Raw genomic sequence first — 22,464 nt, forward strand, 5'->3', positions numbered from 1 at the left:
ACCAGGAGCTGACTGTGGCTCAGATCATGAGCTTCTCTTGCAAAATTTAGGCTTAAATTGAAGAAAGTAGGGAAAAGCCCCAGGCCACTCAGGTATGAACTAAATCATATCCCTGATGAATATACAGTAGAGGTGACAAATAGATTTAAGGAATTAGATCTGATAGACAGAGTGCCTGAAGAACTATGGACAGAGGTTCGCAACATTGTACAAGAGGTAGCAGAATTACACAGAAGAACTATACAAGAACAAGCTTAACATCCCTGATAACCACGATGGGGTGGTCACTGACCTTGAGCCAGACATCCTAGAATGTGAAGTCAAATGGGCCTTAGGAAATCTGAGCAACAACAAAGCTAGTGGAGGAGACGGTATTCCAGCTGAGCTATTCAAAATCTTAAAAGACGATGCAATAAAAGTGCGACACTCGATTTGTCAGCAAATTTGGAAAACTCAGCAGTGGCCACAGGTTTGGAAAAGGTCAGTTTACGTTCCGATTCCAAAGAAAGGCAAGAAAACAAAATGGCTATCTGAGGAAGCTTTGCAAATAGCTAAAGAAAGAAGGGAAGCGAAAGGCAAGGGAGAAAGAAAAAGATACACCCAGTTGAATGCAGAATTCCAGAGAATAGCTAGAAGAGATAAGAATACATTCTTAAATGAACAGTGCAAGGAAATAGAAGAAAACAATAGAATAGGGAGGACCAGAGATCTCTTCAAGAAAATTGGAGATATGAAGGGAACGTTTCATGCAAAGATGGGCATGATAAAGGACCAAAGTGGCAGGGACCTAACAGAGGCAGAAGAGATTAAGAAGAGGTGGCAAAATTACACAGAAGAACTATACAAGAACGAGCTTAACATCCCTGATAACCACGATGGGGTGGTCACTGACCTTGAGCCAGACATCCTAGAATGTGAAGTCAAATGGGCCTTAGGAAATCTGAGCAACAACAAAGCTAGTGGAGGAGACAGTATTCCAGCTGAGCTATTCAAAATCTTAAAAGACGATGCAATAAAAGTGCTACACTCAATTTGTCAGCAAATTTGGAAAACTCAGCAGTGGCCACAGGTTTGGAAAAGGTCAGTTTACGTTCCGATTCCAAAGAAAGGCAATGCCAAAGAATGTTCAGACTATTGCACCATTGCACTCATTTCACATGCTAGTTAGGTTATGCTTAAAAATCTACAAGCTAGGCTCCAGCAGTATGTGGATCAAGAACTACCAGAAGTACAGGCAGGATTTCGAAGAGGCAGAGGAACTAGAGATCAAATTGCCAACATATGCTGGATCATGGAGAAAGCTAGGGAGTGCCAGAAAAACTTCTACATCTACTTCTATGCTAAAGCCTTTAATTGTGTGGATCACAACAAATTGTGCCAAGTTCTTAAGAGATGGGAATACCAGACCATCTTATTTGTCTCTTGAGAAACCTGTATGCGGGTCAAGAAGCAATAGTGAGAACTGGACACAGAACCACTGATTGGTTCAAAATTGGGAGAGGAGTCCGGCAAAGCTGTATACTAACGCCTTGCCTATTTAACTTATATGCAAAGCACATCATGAGAAAGGCGGGGCTGGATGAATCAAAAGTTGGAATTAAGATTGCCGGGAGAAATATCAACAACCTCAAATATGCAGATGATACCACGCTAATGGCAGAAAGCGAAGAGGAACTAAAGCCCTCCTGGAATCAGATGACCCAGGAATTGAAGAAGGGAGGTTATAGACCATGGGCGGTGGCGGCTGCCTGTTCTTGACCCTGAGTTGGGTCAGGCTGAACCCAGAGTTCTGAGATCCAAAACTAGGAAGTGATAAAGATATTTGGTATTGTGTTGGTTTTCCTTATTCTCTTTTGTATGATATTCTGTTTATTCTTGACCCTTCTTTATTGTGTATGTAAGATTTGTAAACTTAGCTACTTCGTGTCACCTGCTTGCCATATGGCTGTTGTATGTGTTAAAAAATTTGAGCAAAATTCTTATCCTGGATAAGAAAAATGAAAATTTACCATACCTGATATGTATTTGTATAAACCTTTTTTGACCAATAAAAACTTTTTGAACAGAGAGAACTACCAGAAGTACAGGCAGGATTTCGAAGAGGCAGAGGAACTAGAGATCAAATTGCCAACATACGCTGGATCATGGAGAAAGCTAGGGAGTTCCAGAAAAACATCTACTTCTGCTTCATTGACTATGCTAAAGCCTTTGATTGTGGAATCACAACAAATTGTGGCAAGTTCTTAAAGAGATGGTCGTACCAGACCATCTTATTTGTCTCTTTAGAAACCTGTATGCGGGTCAAGAAGCAACAGTGAGAACTGGACACGGAACCACTGATTGGTTCAAAATTGGGAAAGGAGTCTGGCAAGGCTGTATACTAACGCCTTGCCTATTTAACTTATATGCAGAGCACATCATGAGAAAGGCGGGGCTGGATGAATCAAAAGTTGGAATTAAGATTGCCGGGAGAAATATCAACAACCTCAGATATGCAGATGATAATGCTAATGGCAGAAAGCTATTGGCAGAAAGCGAAGTGGAACTAAAGAGCCTCTTGATGCGGGTGAAGGAGGAGAGTGTAAAAGTTGGCTTGAAACTCAACATTAAGAAAACTAAGATGATGGCATCCGGCCCTCTCAATTCCTGGCAGATAGATGGGGAAGAAATTGAGGTAGTGACAGATTTTATTTTCCTAGGCTCCAAGATCACTGCAGATGGGGACTGCAGTCAAGAAATTAAGACACTTGCTCCTGGGGAGGAAAGCTAAGGCAAATCTAGACAGCGTACTAAAAAGCAGAGACATCACTCTGCCAACAAAAGTGCATATAGTCAAAGCTATGGTTTTCCCAGTTGCAATGTATGGCTATGAAGGTTGGACCATAAGAAAGCCTGAGCGCCAAAGAATTGAGGCCTTTGAACTCTGGTGCTGGAGAAGACTCCTGCGAGTCTCTTGGACTGCAAGGCGAACAAATAAGTCAGTCCTAGAGGAGATCAACCCTGACTGCTCTTTAGAAGGCCAGATCCTGAAGATGAAACTGAAATACTTTGGCCACCTAATGAGAAGGAAGGACTCACTGGAGAAGAGCCTAATGCTGGGAAAGATTGAGGGCAAAAGAAGAAGGGGATGGCAGAGAACGAGGTGGCTGGATGGAGTCACTGAAGCAGTAGGCATGAGTTTAAATGGACTCCAGAGGATGGTAGAGGATAGGAAGGCCTGGAGGAACGTTGTCCATGGGGTTGCGATGGGTCGGACACGACTTTGCAACGAATAACAACAACAACATGGAAAATTACAATAGACTATCACCTCCACCATTTCCTGACTTAAAATAAATAATTGCTGAAGTTTGTTTTGGCATATATGTATCTTTTTTTTTAATAAAGTACAAGGATATAATACTCATATTAAGGATAGTGAATAGACACATTTGCATGGAAAGTAACTATTCATGAACTACTCTAATTTAAAATAGCAGTTGGAACATTCATGTAAATAAATCGAGATGAATTGAAGGAAATAATTAGGGGAAACAGAGAAGTATGTAGATCAGAAGACCCTAGCAAGTTAAGTAGTTTTTATTTGGAAAATGCCAGCTTGTCTAAACACAAATCAGTGCATTTATCTTCATTCAGTTTTTATTAGGAACACCAAGCTAATATAAAACTGGGTTGGAATTAATTCATTACCAATGGGATAAGCAACGAAACAGGGGCTTATGTTTATATTAATAACACCAGAGAGTGGAGATTAAATATGAAACCTATGAAATATAACTTTGATTCCAAAGTAGAATAACTGATTGATTGAGATGGCAATAATTGTAACCCACCCTAATTGAAAACTGTTGTTTAATACACAATCAGGTCACATCAACCCACCCTAGATATCCATCCCAACAACAAATCAGTTAATTTGTTTTCAGGAACAGAGTAATTTTATCCTTTTTCACGGGAGTCCGTCTCATGTTTATTTCGAAGTGTAACGGTTTCATTTTCTAATGTTGGTTCAGAATTAGAAAATTTGTGTAGAGGTAATGCCAAGAGTAGAACTACTTCCAAAGAGAATGTCTGATGTTTCATGTGAAAATTTTAATGTGAAAATTTTTCATCTCCCAACTAAAAAAAGAGGGCAGTTTTTAATCATGTACTTACTGCTGAACTTCTGGTAAGCAAAAATATATGCTTCTTTTGCATAAATGGTTTGTCAGTTCTTAATTTGAAATTACATTCTGCAGAACTGAAGGGAAATCAATGTCTTAATCAGAATGGCTTATGAAGCATGCCATATGTAAAATAATGCCACTTTTACTTAGGAAAAAGTGTATTCATATCCTTTCCTTTATATCTAGCAATTGGCCAAAAGAGTCTGCAGAAGTCTGCAAATTGATATCACTACTTATCACAGATTATTCTTTCTTTTACCTCCAACAAAACCCACACAGAGAGAAAGAAAAAGGGAAGGAAGATGGTATCTAGGGTAAGAAAAAAATTTTAAGAGGAATTTTCTCTCCCTTCCATTAGTCATCTTACCATTTTAAGACAATACTAAGGTAATTAAAAGGAGGGAAATTTACTAGAGGTTATCAGTGAAAGAAAGTATTAGTCTTCTTTGGAGCCATGCAAGCATTTTCAAAACCTCAGAATTGAGATTTTTTTAAATTACTTTTACTGGACCTCTTCATGATAGGTAAAGAAATCTAACCAACCTGACCAGCAGGAAATTTGGTTCCTTTTTTAAATCTGGTGCTTTAGGGGCTATTTCGTCAGAGTAATTAATTGATTTGTAATTGCGCTGAAAGCTCTTAAATCATTAGAGATGACTAGTTAATGACAAACTGCTAGATGGGTTTTGTTTGAGGCAAATTTCCTTGCTCGCTCTGGTGTTCACAGCACTCTTAAGAGAGCTGGTTTATTGACTGTTCTAATTTTTTTTTCTATAGCTCAGTGGGCTTCCTCACATAAAATATTTCCCCCCCAAAATTACAAAAGGAAGAAGAGAATGACAGCCAGCAATAACAGCAGCTAACATCAAAAGAAGAAGCGTTCAAGATCTCAATATTGTGAAGAATTCTCATTATCCCTGTTTGATTCTAGGTCAATGATTAAAACATGGATCCCTCATAAATATCATGGTTTCCCAGTCACTTTCTCTGCTTCTTTAGCTACTTTTGCAAAAAAAACAACAACCCAATGTAATTGTCCTCTAGTGCAGGGGTCTCCAACCTTGGTCCCTTTAAGTTTTGTGGACTTCAACTCCCAGAGTTCCTCAGCCAGCTTTGCTGGCTGAGGGACTCTGGGAGTTGAAGTCCACAAGTCTTAAAGGGACCAAGGTTGGAGACCCCTTCTCTAGTGTTTATATTCCTTATTTACTATTTTGTTTTAAAATGCAATTCAAAACATTTTAATCCTTTTTACTTGAAAGAAGTTTGACTTTCTCCAGGGACAGCTGTCTTGGTAATAAGGGTGCTCAGCATTAATTCAGAAGAATATTTAATATATTAGTTTAATTAATTTGTTTAGAATTATGAATATCTGAAAAAGACGTTTTAGGCATTTAAGATTAAAATTAGGCATCTAATCAAAGAGAGAAGCAACCTGAAATTATGGAGAAGCCTCCTAACAGAACAATTAACCAATAGAACAGCTTGCCTTCAGAAATTGTGGGTGCTTCATCACTTGAGGGTTTAAGAAGAGACTGGACATCCACCTGTCTGAAATTGTATAGGGCCGTGATGGCAAACCTATGGCATGGGCGCCACAGGTGGCATGCGGAGCCATATCGGTGGGCACGCGAGCGCTGCCCTAGCTCAGCTCCGGTGCGCATGTGTGTGCCAGCCAGCTGATTTTCAGGCCTCTGGGCCCACTGGAAGTTGGGGAACAGGCTGTTTACGGCCTCTGGAGGGGTGGGGAAGGTGTTTTTGCCCTCCCCAGGCTCCTAGAAAGGCTCTGGAGCCTGGGGAGAATGAAAAACGGACCTACCGGGCCTACCATAGCATTGTGTGCCAAAAGCAGGGGTCACGTGGGGGTCACGTGTGCATGCGTGGGTGGGTGAGGCGCATTGAATTTTGGTTATGGGCACATGCGCGCACAACCCCTCTGCGCTCCCCCCGCTTTTGGCACACAATGGCAAAAGGTTAGCCATCACTGGTATAGGGTCTCCTGCTTGACCAGGGGGTTGGACTAGAAGACCTCCAAGGTCCCTTCCAGTTCTATTCTGTTTGAAGGGGATTAAAATCTGAGTTTCAGGATCCTTTATTTTGTTCTAAGAAAAACGATGCTAATTCTTTAAAAACGGGAATCTTAAACCAGATTATAGTCTACAGCTGAGATTGCCATTCTTTCTTCTTTTTTAAACTTTTACCCACAGAAGATGATCAAAGTGCAAGGATTAAGACCCTGCTTATAACACAAGCCCTTTATCCTGGTAGCCCCTTTGTTTAGGCAATAAAGCAGGTTCTTATTTTCTCTTTTAAGTGTAAATATAAATGATAGCTTTAAAGAGACTGGAAGTTGACCTGGTCTACACACTAACTACCTCACTAATGAAACAACTGGGTTTCTTTCTCACTCTTCTCCAGCCTGGCACCCTCTAGATATCACATAGTCTGGGCCTGTGTGGGCTGCCACTGTCTTAACAAAGAGTTCTTCACTCCCAAGAGCCAGTGGGAGCAAGAAAAATAAATTCATCCTGTTTCTCTTTCCTGCTGTACTTCAGGAACCAAGAGGAGGGAGACGAGGGTAATTAACACCTCCAAGTAGCAAAATGTCTGCCCTTTTTCAGGTGCCCCACAAGCTTGCGGGCTCTCTCTTTCTCCCCCTCATGTGCCTGGTGTCCTTATGTTTAATCAAACTGTAAGCCATGTTACTGTTGTGGTCCATCAGCAGCCTACGGAGCTGGCAACGGAGTCGGACAGCGATGAGGCTGAGGTGAGGCCAGGGCCATCAGGGAGTGAGGTGCAGACTCCAGAGCCTCCAGAGACTGATAATAGTGAGGCAGAGGAACAGGAGGAGCCTGTTCCTAGTGCACGCATGAGAAGAGCTGCCAGAAGGCAAGAGCAGCTCAAGCAGAGAGGACAACTCAGGAGTAGGGCCAAGAGATGATTGGTCCCTCCCATAAGGCTTAAAGCAGACCAGCACCGGCATTTGGCCTTTGCCAGAAAACAACGTTGTAGCTGCGTCTTCAGCATAGTCTTCTGCTTTGTATATGTCTTTGTTTTTGTGGCTTCTGGACGTTTGCCAGGAAGGGCCTTTGGCAGTTTGCCTAATTGGACTAAGGTTTGTGAGATAACTGAGGAATTTGTGTTGGGAGGCATTTGTTTTACTTTGAGTTGAACGATGCTGGGAATGAAGTAATTCCCAGCTGTTCGAATAAAGTTTGTTTTTCCACGGACTAAGTTTATTACCACCTACTTGGGCCTGGGTCACAACAGTTACATCTGCCTTAAGTTCTTCCATTCTAACACAGGGCCGTCAAAGTCCCGGCCCGCGAGCCAGATGCATCACATGCTGGCCACACCCACGTGCTGGCTACGCCCATGCCCAGTTTAGCGAAGGGGAAAAGACTCCTGATATGCCGCCATGACGACGTGAGTTTGACACCCCTGTTCTAACAGACGTAGCCAGGCCCCTGTGTGCAGATACAGGTAGTCTTTGACTTACAACAGTTCGTTTAGTGACCATGCAAAGTTACAACGGCACTGACAAAAAGCAATTTAGAACCATTTTTCATCCTTAATGACAGTAATTGTAATATCGCCATGGTTACATGATCAAAATTCAGACACTTGGCAACTGACTCATATTTATGACCGTTGCAGTCTCCCGGGTTCATCTGATTACCGTATATACTCGAATATAAGCCGATCCGAGTATAAGCCGAGGTCCCCAATTTTACCCCAAAAAACTGGGGTAAACTGGGGACTCGAGTATAAGCCGAGGGAGGGAAATGAGGCAGCTACCGGTCAGGGAAACCCTCCCTCCCTCAGCCGAGGAGGCCGGGGGCTCCCGCCCGCCCTCTCACTGCACCGCAGGGCTTCGCTAATGCAAAAGCCCGCCAAGTTTGCGCCATCGGTATAATGTGAAAAAGAAGGAAAAAACCTCGAGTATAAGCATATACTCATAGAGTTTTTCAGCACAAAAGCGTGCTGAAAAACTCGGCTTATACTTATTACCTTATGACCTTCTGATAAGCAGAGTCAATGGGGAAGCCGGATTTACTTCACAACTTTGTCACTAACTTAACAACTACAGTAATTCACTTAACAACTGTGGCAAGAAAGGTCGTAAAAGGGGACAAATTTCACTTAACACATGTCTCAACAACAGAAATTTTGGGGTAGATTGTAGGGGTGATACTGAAATATAATTTTATCTTATTTATCTATATAAATTTTATTCCAATTTCATTTTGAATTGTTTTTTTTACAGGATTTTAGTAATAAAATGGAATTCTGTATTTTGATATGGCCTATGGGCTAATCAATAAACTAAACTAACTTACTAACTAACTGTCCCAAAGGTGCTTTTTCAGGAGGCAACTGGACTTCCATGTTTTTTCTTTGAAGACGTTTCGCTTCTCATCCAAGAAGCTTCTTCAGCTCTGATTTATTTTATTATTATTTTATTATTTAAATTTATATACCGCCCTATCTCCCAAAGGACTCAGGGCGGTTCACAGGCATATAAAACATCGATACACAAAATTAAAATAATCTTTAAAAAACTTATTCCAATGCCCTATCATTAAAAATAGAAATATAAATATTAAAATCAATTTAAAACCCTATAAAATTTAAAATCTAAGCCAGTCCTGCACAGATGAATAAATGTGTCTTGAGCTCATGACGGAAGGCAAGGTCCGGAAGTTGACGGAGTCCTGGGGAGCTCGTTCCAGAGGGCGGGAGCCCCACAGAGAAGGCCCTTCCTGGGCGTCGCCAGACGACACTGCCTAGCTGACGGCACCCTGAGGAGTCCCTCCCTGTGAGAGCGCACGGGTCGGTGAGAGGTATCTGGTCGCAGTAGGCGGTCCCAGATAACCCGCCCTATGCCATGGAGCGCTTTAAAGGTGGTCACCAAAACCTTGAAGCGCACCCGAAGGCCACAGGTAGCCAGTGCAGCCTGCGCAGGATGGGTGTTATGCGGGAGCCACGAGGGCTCCATCTATCACCCGCAGCCGCATTCTGGACTAACTGTAGCCTCCGGATGCCCTTCAAGGGAGCCCCATGTAGAGAGCGTTGCAGTAATCCAGGCGAGACGTCACGAGGGCGTGAGTGACCGTGCATAGGGCCTCCCGGTCCAGAAAGGCGCAACTGGCGCACCAGGCGAACCTGGTAGAGCTCTCCTGGAGACGGCCGTCAAATGATCTTCTAGAGACAGCCGCTCATCCAGGAGGACGCCTAAGTTGCGCACCTCTCCATCGGGGCCAGTGACTCGCCACCGATGGTCAGCCGCGATTTAGCTGACTGTACCGGGATGCCGGCATCCACAGCCACTCCGTCTTGGAGGGATTGAGCTTGTGCCTGTTTCTCCCCATCCAGACCCGTACGGCCTCCCGACACCCGGACAGCACTTCGATAGCTTCGTTGTGGTGGTCCGGTGTGAAAAGTACAGCTGGGTGTCATCCGCATACAGCTGGTACTTCACACCGAAACCACTGATGATCTCACCCAGCGGCTTCATGTAGATAAAGAACAGAAGGGCGAGAGAATCGACTCGGCACCCCACAAGTGAGGCGCCCGGGCCGACCTCTGCCCCTGTCAACACTGCCTGCGACCGGTCGGAGAGATAGGAGGAGAACCACCGATAAACGGTGCCTCCCACTCCCAATCCTCCAATCGGCGCAGCAGGATACCATGGTCGATGGTATCGAAAGCCGCTGAGAGGTCTAATAGGACCAGGGCAGAGGAACAACCCTATCCCTGGCCCTCCAGAGATCATCCACCAACGCGACCAAAGCCGCCTCCGTGCTGTAACCGGTCGGAAACCGGACTGAACGGGTCTAGATAGACAGTTTCATCCAGGTGCAAGGGAAACTGATATGCCACCATATTTCTACAACCTTCGCCGCGAAGGTTGGAGACCGGACGATAATTACCTAAAACAGCCGGGTCCAGGAAGGCTTTGAGGAGGGCCTCACCACCGCCTCTTTCAAGGCGGCCGGAAAGACTCCCTCCACCAAAGAAGCGCCAGAATCGCCTGAGCCAGCCTCGTGTCACCTCCTGCGTGGCCAGCACCAACCAGGAGGGGCACGGGTCCAGTAAACATGTGGTGGCATTTAGCCTCCCAACAACCTGTCCATGTCCTCGGAGCGACAGGGTCAAACTCATCCCATACAATGTCACCAAGACCGCCTCAGCCGTCTCACCCACCGCAATCTTGGTCCAAACCATCCCGGTTGAACGATTTTATCGATAGATAACCGTTAAACTCCTCAGCACGCCCCTGCACGGGTCATCCCGCCCCTGATGTAGGAGGGAGCGGGTCACCAAACAGGGCGGCTGGGCGGTTATCTGCCGATGCAATGAGGGAGGAGGCGAGGTACGCCGCTTCCTCATTGCCACTAGGTAAGCCCTAGTATAGGACTTCACTAGTGTCCGATCAGCTTCTGAACGGCTAGACCTCCAGGAACTCTAGGCGCCTTCTCCGCGCTTCATCCCTCTCAGCTCCTCGGAGAACCAAGGGGCTGGTTGGGACCTGCGCTGGGTCAGAGGTCGCAAAGGCACGACCCGGTCTAAGGCCCGCCGCCCGCTCCCAGGCCGCAACAAGTTCCTCAGCCGAGCCGTGTGCCAGACCCTCAGGAAATGGCCCAAGCTCCGTCCGAACCCTCCGGGTCCATCAGGCGCCTGGGACGGAACCAACGTGTCGGCTCCGTCTCCCTGCGGTGATGAATGGCGGTCAGAAAGTCCAGACGAAGAAGAGAGTGATCTGACCATGACAAAGGTTCAATGACTATTTCCTTTAAGTCCAGATCTCTCAACCACTGACCAGAGACAAAAATCAAGTCCAGAGTGCCACCCCAACGTGAGTAGGGCCATCAACTACATGGGTCAGATCCAAGACCGTCATGGAAGCCATGAACCCCCGAGCTACCGCCGATGACGAGCCGGACGATGGCAAGTTAAAGTCCCCCACGACTAAAAGTCTGGGGGTCTCAACTGCCACCCCAGCAAGCACCTCCAGGAGCTCGGGCAGGGCAGCTGTCACGTAGCAAGGAGCCAGGTACGCGACCAGCAAGCCCATCTGACATCTATGACCCCATCTCACAAAGAGGGATTCGCACCCGCAATCTGAGGTACAGTGGTCTCCTCGGCTCTAGACTCTCTAATCACAACCGCCACCCCACCACCCCTACCCTGGCCCTCGGCTGATGAAATGCTCGGAAACCCGGTGGGCACATCTGAACAAGGGGCACGCCCCCTTCTGGGCCCAACCAGGTGCTCGTAACGCACATAAGGTCCGCGCCTCCCACGTGAATAAGATCCTGAATTAGGGGGCCTTATTGGCCACGGACCGCATTGCATAACATCAGCCAAGGCCAGGGCCATCAGGGAGTGAGGTGCAGACTCCAGAGCCTCCAGAGACTGATAATAGTGAGGCAGAGGAACAGGAGGAGCCTGTTCCTAGTGCACGCATGAGAAGAGCTGCCAGAAGGCAAGAGCAGCTCAAGCAGAGAGGACAACTCAGGAGTAGGGCCAAGAGATGATTGGTCCCTCCCATAAGGCTTAAAGCAGACCAGCACCGGCATTTGGCCTTTGCCAGAAAACAACGTTGTAGCTGCGTCTTCAGCGCCGTCTTCTGCTTTGTATATGTCTTTGTTTTTGTGACTTCTGGACGTTTGCCAGGAAGGGCCTTTGGCAGTTTGCCTAATTGGACTAAGGTTTGTGAGATAACTGAGGAATTTGTGTTGGGAGGCATTTGTTTTACTTTGAGTTGAACGATGCTGGGAATAAAGTAATTCCCAGCTGTTCGAATAAAGTTTGTTTTTCCATTGACTAAGTTTATTACCACCTACTTGGGCCTGGGTCACAACAGTTACATCTGCCTTAAGTTCTTTCATTCTAACACAGGGCCGTCAAAGTCCCGGCCCGCGAGCCAGATGCATCACATGCTGGCCACACCCACGTGCTGGCTACGCCCATGCCCAGTTTAGCGAAGGGGAAAAGACTCCTGATATGCCGCCATGACGACGTGAGTTTGACACCCCTGTTCTAACAGACGTAGCCAGGCCCCTGTGTGCAGATACAGGTAGTCTTTGACTTACAACAGTTCGTTTAGTGACCATGCAAAGTTACAACGGCACTGACAAAAAGCAATTTAGAACCATTTTTCATCCTTAATGATAGTAATTGTAATATCCCCATGGTTACATGATCAAAATTCAGACACTTGGCAACTGACTCATATTTATGACCGTTGCAGTCTCCCGGGTTCATCTGATTACCGTATATACTCGAATATAAGCCGATCCGAGTATAAGCCGAGGTCCCCAATTTTACCCCAAAAAACTGGGGTAAACTGGGGACTCGAGTATAAGCCGAGGGAGGGAAATGAGGCAGCTACCGGTCAGGAAACCTCCTCCTCAGCCGAGAAGGCTGGCGGCTCCCCGCCCGCCCTCTCACTGCACCGCAGGGCTTCCGCTAATGCAAAAGCCCGCCAAGTTTGCGCCATCCGTATAATGTGAAAAAGAAGGAAAAAACCTCGATAAGCGTATACTCGAGTATAAGTTTAGGATTTTCAGCACAAAAAACGTGCTGAAAAACTCGGCTTATACTCGAGTATATACGGTACCTTTTATGACCTTCTGATAAGCAGAGTCAATGGGGAAGCCGGATTTACTTCACAACTTTGTCACTAACTTAACAACTACAGTAATTCACTTAACAACTGTGGCAAGAAAGGTCGTAAAAGGGGACAAATTTCACTTAACACATGTCTCAACAACAGAAATTTTGGGGTAGATTGTAGGGGTGATACTGAAATATAATTTTATCTTATTTATCTATATAAATTTTATTCCAATTTCATTTTGAATTGTTTTTTTTACAGGATTTTAGTAATAAAATGGAATTCTGTATTTTGATATGGCCTATGGGCTAATCAATAAACTAAACTAACTTACTAACTAACTGTCCCAAAGGTGCTTTTTCAGGAGGCAACTGGACTTCCATGTTTTTTCTTTGAAGACGTTTCGCTTCTCATCCAAGAAGCTTCTTCAGCTCTGATTTATTTTATTATTATTTTATTATTTAAATTTATATACCGCCCTATCTCCCAAAGGACTCAGGGCGGTTCACAGGCATATAAAACATCGATACACAAAATTAAAATAATCTTTAAAAAACTTATTCCAATGCCCTATCATTAAAAATAGAAATATAAATATTAAAATCAATTTAAAACCCCTATAAAATTTAAAATCTAAGCCAGTCCTGCACAGATGAATAAATGTGTCTTGAGCTCGCGACGGAAGGTACGAAGGTCCGGAAGTTGACGGAGTCCTGGGGGGAGCTCGTTCCAGAGGGCGGGAGCCCCCACAGAGAAGGCCCTTCCTGGGCGCGCCAGACGACACTGCCTAGCTGACGGCACCCTGAGGTCCCTCCTGTGAGGCGCCGGGTCGGTGAGAGGTATCTGGTCGCAGTAGGCGGTCCCGTAGATAACCCGGCCCTATGCCATGGGCGCTTTAAAGGTGGTCACCAAAACCTTGAGCGCACCGGAAGGCCACAGGTAGCCAGTGCAGCCTGCGCAGGATGGGTGTTATCACGGGAGCCACGAGGGCTCCATCTATCACCAGCAGCCGCATTCTGGACTAACTGTAGCCTCCGGATGCCCTTCAAGGGAGCCCCATGTGAGGCGTTGCAGTAATCCAGGCGAGGCGTCACGAGGCGTGAGTGACCGTGCATAGGGCCTCCCGGTCCAGAAAGGCGCAACTGGCGCACCAGGCGAACCTGGTGACGCTCTCCTGGAGCGGCCGTCAAATGATCTTCTAGAGACAGCCGTTCATCCAGGAGGGCGCCTAAGTTGCGCACCCTCTCCATCGGGCCAGTGACTCGCCACCGATGGTCAGCCGCGATTTAGCTGACTGTACCGGGATGCCGGCATCCACAGCCACTCCGTCTTGGAGGATTGAGCTTGAGCCTGTTTCTCCCCATCCAGACCCGTCGGCCTCCAGACACCGGGACAGCACTTGATAACCGTTGGGGTGGTCCGGTGTAGAAAAATACAGCTGGGTGTCATCCGCATACAGCTGGTACTTCACACGAAACCACTGATGATCTCACCCAGCGGCTTCATGTAGATGTTAAACAGAAGGCGAGAGAATCGACCCTGGCACCCCACAAGTGAGGCGCCTCGGGCCGACCTCTGCCCCTGTCAACACCGACTGCGACGGTCGGAGATAGGAGGAGAACCACCGATGCGGTGCCTCCCACTCCCAATCCCTCCAATCGGCGCAGCAGGATACCATGGTCGATGGTATCGAAAGCCGCTGAGAGGTCTAATAGGACCAGGGCAGAGGAACAACCCTATCCCTGGCCCTCCAGAGATCATCCACCAACCCGACCAAAGCCGTCTCCGTGCTGTAACCGGGTCGGAAACCGGACTGGAACGGGTCTAGATAGACAGTTTCATCCAGGTGCAAGGAAACTGATATGCCACCATACTCTCTACAACCTTCGCGAGCGGGTTGGAGACGACGATAATTACCTAAAACAGCGGGTCAGGAAGGCTTCTTGAGGAGGGCCTCACCACCGCCTCTTTCAAGGCGGCGGAAGACTCCCTCCACCAAAGAAGCGCTCGTAATCGCCTGGAGCCAGCCTCGTGTCACCTCCTGCGTGGCCAGCACCAACCAGGAGGGGCAGGTCCAGTAAACATGTGGTGGCATTTAGCCTCCCCAACAACCTGTCCATGTCCTCGGGAGCGACAGGGTCAAACTCATCCCATACAATGTCACCAAGACCGCCCTCAGCCGTCTCACCCGTATCACCGCAATCTTGGTCCAAACCATCCCGAAGCTGAACGATTTTATCGTATAGATAACCGTTAAACTCCTCAGCACGTCCCTGCAACGGGTCATCCCGCTCCCCCTGATGTAGGAGGGAGCGGGTCACCCGAAACAGGGCGGCTGGGCGGTTATCTGCCGATGCAATGAGGGAGGAGGCGTAGGTACGCCTCGCTTCCCTCATTGCCACTAGGTAAGCCCTAGTATAGGACTTCACTAGTGTCCGATCAGCTTCTGAACGGCTAGACCTCCAGGAACTCTCTAGGCGTCTTCTCCCGCCGTTCATCCCTCTCAGGTCCTCGGGGGACCAAGGGGCTGGTTGGGACCTGCGCTGGGTCAGAGGCCGCAAAGGCACGACCGGTCTAAGGCCCCGCGCGCGCCCGTTCCAGGCCGCAACAAGTTCCTCAGCCGAGCCGTGTGCCAGACCCTCAGGAAATGGCCCAAGCTCCGTCCGGAACCCCTCCGGGTCCATCAGGCGCCTGGGACGGAACCAACGTGTCGGCTCCGTCTCCCTGCGGTGATGAATGGCGGTCAGAAAGTCCAGACGAAGAAGAGTGATCTGACCATGACAAAGGTTCAATGACTATTTCCTTTAAGTCCAGATCTCTCAACCACTGACCAGAGACAAAATCAAGTCCAGAGTGCCACCCCAACGTGAGTAGGGTCATCAACTTCTTGGGCCAGGTCCAGGGCCGTCATGGAAGCCATGAACTCCCGAGCTACCGTCGATGACGAGCCGGACGATGGCAAGTTAAAGTCCCCCACGACTAAAAGTCTGGGGGTCTCAACTGCCACCCCAGCAAGCACCTCCAGGAGCTCGGGCAGGGCAGCTGTCACGTAGCAAGGAGCCAGGTGCGACCAGCAAGCCCATCTGACATCTATGACCCCATCTCACAAAGAGGGATTCGCACCCGCAATCTGAGGTACAGTGGTCTCCCTCGGCTCTAGACTCTCTCTAATCACAACCGCCACCCCACCACCCCTACCCTGGCCCTCGGCTGATGAAATGCTCGGAAACCCGGTGGGCACATCTGAACAAGGCACGCCCCTTCTGGGCCCAACCAGGTCTCCGTAACGCCCATAAGGTCCGGCACCCCTGAATAAGATCGTGAATTAGGGGCCTTATTGGCCACGGACCGTGCATTGCATAACATCAGCCAAGGCCAGGGCCCTGAGGATCCTGACCATCCGGGAACGGGAGAAGTTTGAGGCTCGGGCGCGATCGCCTGTAAGCATCGAGCGCACCCCTAACACGATATGAGCCCCACTTCCGCCATATCTGCCTCCCCTTACCGTGAAATAGCACCACCTCCACCAATGGAACACCGACTCCCCATGACCTCGGACCCACCAACCCCGCCACGAGCATGTGCAGGAACTGGACTCCCCGACGGGTTACCCCAACACCCACCCTTCCTCCCACCCCCAACCCAAGCCCGTCGGTTTCCTTCCCCTTAAAATCCCTTTAAAACTCCCTTAAAAATCTATTAAAACAGCCAATTAAAAACCCTAAGCCTCCTATTTTTGCATGCCACCTCTCGGGACTCCAAAGCCCGTCCTCAAGGTGGGCCTCGATAATCTGAGGGCCAGACCCAGCGAGAGGGGCATCTCGCAGGGCAAGAAGGTCAGCCGCAGTAAATGTTCGCATCACTGAGACGGTCCGGGCAAGGCCCATCCTGGGCTGGTCAAGTTGGCAGCAAAAGTCATAACAGATGATAAAATGACCATGACCAGTCTGTCCTGATGGGAAATAGTTCGAGATAATCCATGTGCGGTAGATGACAAAACCGCTGACTCAGTCAGTTCACCACCCCATACAAACGACCTGGGGTGGGCTAAGGAAGAAAGGGGAGAGGCACGATGGTAGGGATGTTATAAAGATGGTAAATAGTGGAGGGGTGTCCGCTGGACCCGCGGGTCTTCCTCCGGCGCTGTCACATATCCGCGCCACTAGGGCAAGGTCACAGCCACCCTGGGCCTATCGGGCCATCCGCCACTTCAAAGCACCGGGGCAGGCCGCCGCCGCCCACCGCCTCCGCCAGGCCATCGCCACTGGAAACGCCCCCATCGCCACCGCGAGCAGGCCACTGGAGCTCCCCTAGATGAGAGGGGGACACCCGTCGCCAAATCCGCCAGCAGACCCAGGGCTCACCAGTGACAACGCCCGACGGAGAGGGAAGGGCCAGGCCGCCGCCCTCGCCACCGCAGGTTCGAAGGGCCGATGGGCCCGGGCGGCCTCCAGATCTTCATTGGGCGCAGCCTCCGGGCCTCCCATCGCCACCGGAGACGCCCAAACTCCAAACCCCAATTCCCACTGGCCAAGTCTTCCAGGCGGGGGCCCAGGGGGCGCTGCCAACGCCCCCCTACCCCCCCCCCGCCGCCGCCGCCAAACCGCCGAAAAGGCTGGCGGCGGCTCGGCGGCACCGCTAGGCCGCCAGGATTCCCTCTGAGGCGCCGTGACTCGCCGCGTGACTCGGCTTCTCCCAACGCGAGTGCTGCGCCCAGCCACCCTATTTACGGGTGGCTGGATCTTCCTCCATCAGGGCGGGGCCTATGATGGTATTAAGGCCCCCCAGACCCAAAAGAGCCTGGAAAGGCCCGTCGCGCGTCCCGATCAGCAGGGCGGCGCATCTTGACCATGCAAAGTTACAACGGCACTGACAAAAAGCAATTTAGAACCATTTTTCATCCTTAATGATAGTAATTGTAATATCCCCATGGTTACATGATCAAAATTCAGACACTTGGCAACTGACTCATATTTATGACCGTTGCAGTCTCCCGGGTTCATCTGATTACCTTTTATGACCTTCTGATAAGCAGAGTCAATGGGGAAGCCAGATTTAGTTCACAACTTTGTCACTAACTTAACAACTACAGTAATTCATTTAACAACTGTGGCAAGAAAGGTAAAAGGGGACAAATTTCACTTAACACACGTCTCAACAACAGAAATTTTGGGGTAGATTGTAGGGGTGATACTGAAATATAATTTTATCTTATTTATGTATATAAATTTTATCCCAATTTCATTTTGAATTGTTTTTACAGGATTTTAGTAATAAAATGGAATTCTGTATTTTGATATGGCTTATGGGCTAATCAATAAACTAAACTAACTTACTAACTAACTGTCCCAAAGGTGCTTTTTCAGGAGGCAACTGGACTTCCATGTTTTTTCTTTGAAGACGTTTCGCTTCTCATCCAAGAAGCTTCTTCAGCTCTGATAGGATGGTGCGGAATGGAAGGATTTATATTCCTTCCAGACAGCTGGTCATTTGCATCCTTTTAGAGCAGTGGTTCTCAACCTTTATAGTGCTTTAATACAATTCCCCACGATGTGGCGACCCGAACCATAAAATTATTTTCGTTTTTAATTTATCGCGCCTGAAGCCGTCTTGGCTAGCGATATGAACTGCTTCTGATTGCCTTGAGGACGGAGGCATTAAAGCGGAAACTCCTCCCCTATTAAGTTTATCACGCCTGAAGCCAGATTAGGCTAGCGATTGGGAGTGATTGCAGCTGGCTTGAGAGGGAGACATCAGAGCAAAGATTTCTCTCTTTTTTAATTCATCGCGCCTGAAGCCGAATTCGGCTAGCGATTTGAAGAGCCTGCAGCTGGCTTGTGCAGTCAACCATTGGAGCGCGATTCTTCGACTCGCAAGTATACTTCCCATATTTCCGATGGTCTTAGGCGACCCCTGGCAGATCGTCATTCGACCCCCAACGGGGTCCCAACCCACAGGTTGAGAACCGCTGCTTTAGAGGGTCCTTGAAGCACTTGGAGGTTTACCTGTCTCCTCAGGATCACCTGAGTAGTGTTCCTGGTTCCTGTAGTCTGCAATTTTTCCTCTGGAAATCCATCCCTACTCCCATATCATTCCAAGTGTGTTCATCCCAAATTGTATAGCCAAGAGTCAAAGTCAAAAGTCTTCAAAGAAAAAACAAGTCCAATTAGTTGCCTCCTGAAAAAGCACCTTTGGGAAAATCGTAACCTGGATCACTGAGAATCTAACTCAACGGTTCTCAACCTGTGGGTCGCGACCCCATTGGGGGTCGAATGACAATTTGCCAGGGGTCGCCTAAGACCATCGGAAATATGGGAAGTATACTTGCGAGTCGAAGAATTGCGAATTTGGCTTCAGGCGCGATGAATTAAAAAAGAGAGAAATCTTTGCTCTGATATTCTCCCTCTCAAGCCAGCTGCAATCACTCCCAATCACTAGCCAAATCTGGCTTCAGACACGATAAACTTAATAGGGGAAGAGTCTCCGCTTTAATGCCTCCGTCCTCAAGGCAATCGCAAGCAGTTCTGATCGCTAGCCAATACGGCTTCAGGCACGATAAATAAAAAAAAAACAGTTTCCCACTTTTTTCCCCCTTCTGCGGCAGCTGAGGCATGCTGAGATAGCTGCCTAAAAAATAATAATTTTACGGTTGGGGTCGCCACATCGTGGGGAATTGTATTAAAGGGGTCGCAGCACTATAAAGGTTGAGAACCACTAACTGGAGAAGAGCCTAATGCTGGGAAAGATGGAGGGCAAAAGAAGAAGGGGATGACAGAGAACAAGGTGGCTGGATGGAGTCACTGAAGCAGTAGGCATGAGTTTAAATGGACTCCAGAGGATGGTAGAGGACAGGAAGGCCTGGAGGAATTTATTTATTTATTTATTTATTGGATTTATAAACCGCCCTTCTCCCGAAGGACTCAGGGCGGTGTACAGCCAGGATAAAAAAAGAACAATATACAATTAAAAATACAATTAAAAAACTTATTATACAGTATGGCCGAAATAATTAAGAATTAAGAATCTAAAACCCCAATTAAAACCAAAGAAAAAATTTAAAATTTAAAATTAAACAATTTAAGAAAGCCCCGCACGAACAAACAAATATGTTTTCAGTTCGCGGCGGAAAGTCCGAAGGTCAGGAATTTGACGTAAACCAGGGGGGAGTTCGTTCCAAAGAGTGGGGGCCCCCACAGAGAAGGATCTTCCTCTGGGGGCCGCCAGCCGACATTGTCTGGCGGACGGCACCCTGAGAAGGCCCTCTCTGTGCGAGCGTACGGGTCGGTGGGAGGCATGAGGTAACAGAAGGCGGTCCCGTAAGTACCCAGGTCCCAAGCCATGGATGTTGAATGTTGTCCATGGGGTCGCGATGAGTCGGACACGACTTCGCAACTAACAACAATAATTAACTAACTGGTGCTCCATTCTGCATTATTTCACTAACCCTCTGTTAATGTCAACACTAAACTTTACGGAATTAATTCTTTTGGTGTTCTTGACGGTCCCACCCAAAATTAACAAAGGGTGCCTTTGAGTTTCTTCCCAAAACATCCCTGTGTGAGGTTGCATTCAGTGGAGATCTTCAATTTGACATTCCAGAATGCAAATACAGTCTACAGCTAAGAATACAAGCCCAACCACTGTCTGATATATACAGAAAGTGCCAATTTGGGGAATAAGTGCTCAACAATTGGAATGATTTTTTTCCCCACTGTATCCAGATTGCCAATAAGTCAGCATATTTCCCTTGAAATAGATCCAGCATCTCAGGGGAGGAAAAGGGCAGAGTCAGATTACAACTCTGATAAATTTAAATTTAATTATGTGACTTGACAGAAAAACTAGACTTTTAAAGAGGTAGCAGTGATGTTACTGTAATTTTCGGACTATAAAACGCACTTTTTTGTCTTCCAAAAGGGGGCGAAAATGTCTGTGCATCTTATAGACCGAATATTGCCAAAGCCTTGCCCATCCACCCACCCACCCACCAGCCATTTGTTGGCCTCCACACGCCCTGTTTTTGGGCCTCTTTTTGGCCTTTTTCAGGCCTTTCTTTGGCTCATTTTCGAGGCTTTTTGGCCTGTTTTGGGGGCTTTTTTCAGCCTATTTTTGAGGCTTTTTCGGCCCATTTTCAAAGCTTTTTTATTTTTTTTGGCCCATTCTCAGGGCTTTTTTCGGCCCGGTTTTTTAAAAGGGGGGCTGAAAAAAGCCCTGAAAATGGGTTGAAAAAAGCCTCAAAAATGGACCAAAAAAGTCTCAAAAACAGCCCCCAAAAGCCTCAAAAGCAGTCCCAGAAAAGCCTCAAAAATGAGCCAAAAAAAGCCCTGAAAAGAGGCTGAAAAAAGGGCCCAAAAAGCCTCAAAAATAGGCCAAAAAGAGCCCCCAAAACACCTCAAAAACAGCCCCAAAAAGCCTCAAAAATGGTCTGAAAAAAGCCTCAAAAATGGACCAAAAAAATCTCAAAAACGGCCCCAAAAAGCCTCAAAAGCAGTCCCCAAAAAGCCTTAAAAATGGGTCAAAAAAGCCCCGGAAACAGGCCAAAAAAGGGGCCCAAAAAGCCTCAAAAATGAGCCAAAAGGAGCCCCAAAAACACCTCAAAAACAGCCCTAAAAAGCCTCAAAAATGGGCCAGGAAAAGCCCCCAAAACGGGCCAAAAAAAAGCCCTGGAAACAAGCCGGAAAAAGACTGGAAAAGAGCCGGAAAAAAACTTTTTTTTGTTTGTTTTCCTCTTCTAAATTTAGGTGCATTTTATAGTCAGGTGCAATTTAGGTGCATTTTATAGTCTGAAAAATATGGTACTTCTTATAAATGAATCCAAAGGCAGAGAAAGAGATGGAAGGAAAAGAGATGGAATTTTTAAAGCATGTTTTCTCTTCCAAATGTAAATGTTTTCTGGGTGCAACCATTAAAAAATAGTCACAATTTTAATCAAGTCAGCCTCCCCACTTTACAGTCCAGTTTTCTTTCTTCCATATGGAAAACATAAATCAATTATTATATCCAGTCTCCACCAAGCCATGAAACTTCAGGAAGAGATGTCGTATCACGTTATATTTAAACACTATCCTTGAAATAGTTAAGAGACTATTGTAGTGTTATTTTATGGATGGATTTGGCAGCAATGATATAAAATAGCGCACACCATTCTCAGACTTTCCTCTGTGAAATCATTTTGCTGTGTCTGGATGAAATGGGTTGGAAGACTGTTTACAATGTTTATGTTCCAAGGCAACAACTACAGGTAGTCATCAACTTACAACAGTTTGCTTAGTGACCATTCAAAATGACAACAGAACTGAAAAAAGTAACTTATGACCATTTTTCACACTTACGACCATTGCAGCATCTCCATGGTCACTCACATGATTTACATTTGGATATTGACACCTGACTCGTACTTACGACGGTTGCAGTGTCCCAGGGTCATGGGATCATCTTTTGAGACCTTCTGACGAGCAAAGTCAAAGGGGAAGGCAGATTCATTTAATAACCGTGTTACTAATTGAACAACGGCAGTGATTCACTTAAGAACTGTGGCAAGAAAGGTTGTAAAATGGGGCAAAACTCACTTAACAAATTTCTCACTTAGCAACAAAAATTTTGGGCTCAGTTGTGGTCAAATGTATTAACTTTAATCAGTGACCCTTCCGGCTAGGGATGGTAGAAATTGTAGTCCAA

The 22,464-nt window shown here is 47.1% G+C and overlaps 1 protein-coding gene across 2 annotated transcripts in view; it reads left to right on the forward strand.

Annotated features, from left to right (window-relative positions):
• Positions 1 to 22,464, forward strand: part of SCFD2 (sec1 family domain containing 2) — a 236,762-nt gene that overhangs the window by 70,113 nt on the left and 144,185 nt on the right. The window lies entirely within an intron of this gene.

The sequence above is a fragment of the Ahaetulla prasina genome, chromosome 8 (assembly GCF_028640845.1).
Source record: "Ahaetulla prasina isolate Xishuangbanna chromosome 8, ASM2864084v1, whole genome shotgun sequence".
NCBI classification, from domain to species: domain Eukaryota; kingdom Metazoa; phylum Chordata; class Lepidosauria; order Squamata; family Colubridae; genus Ahaetulla; species Ahaetulla prasina.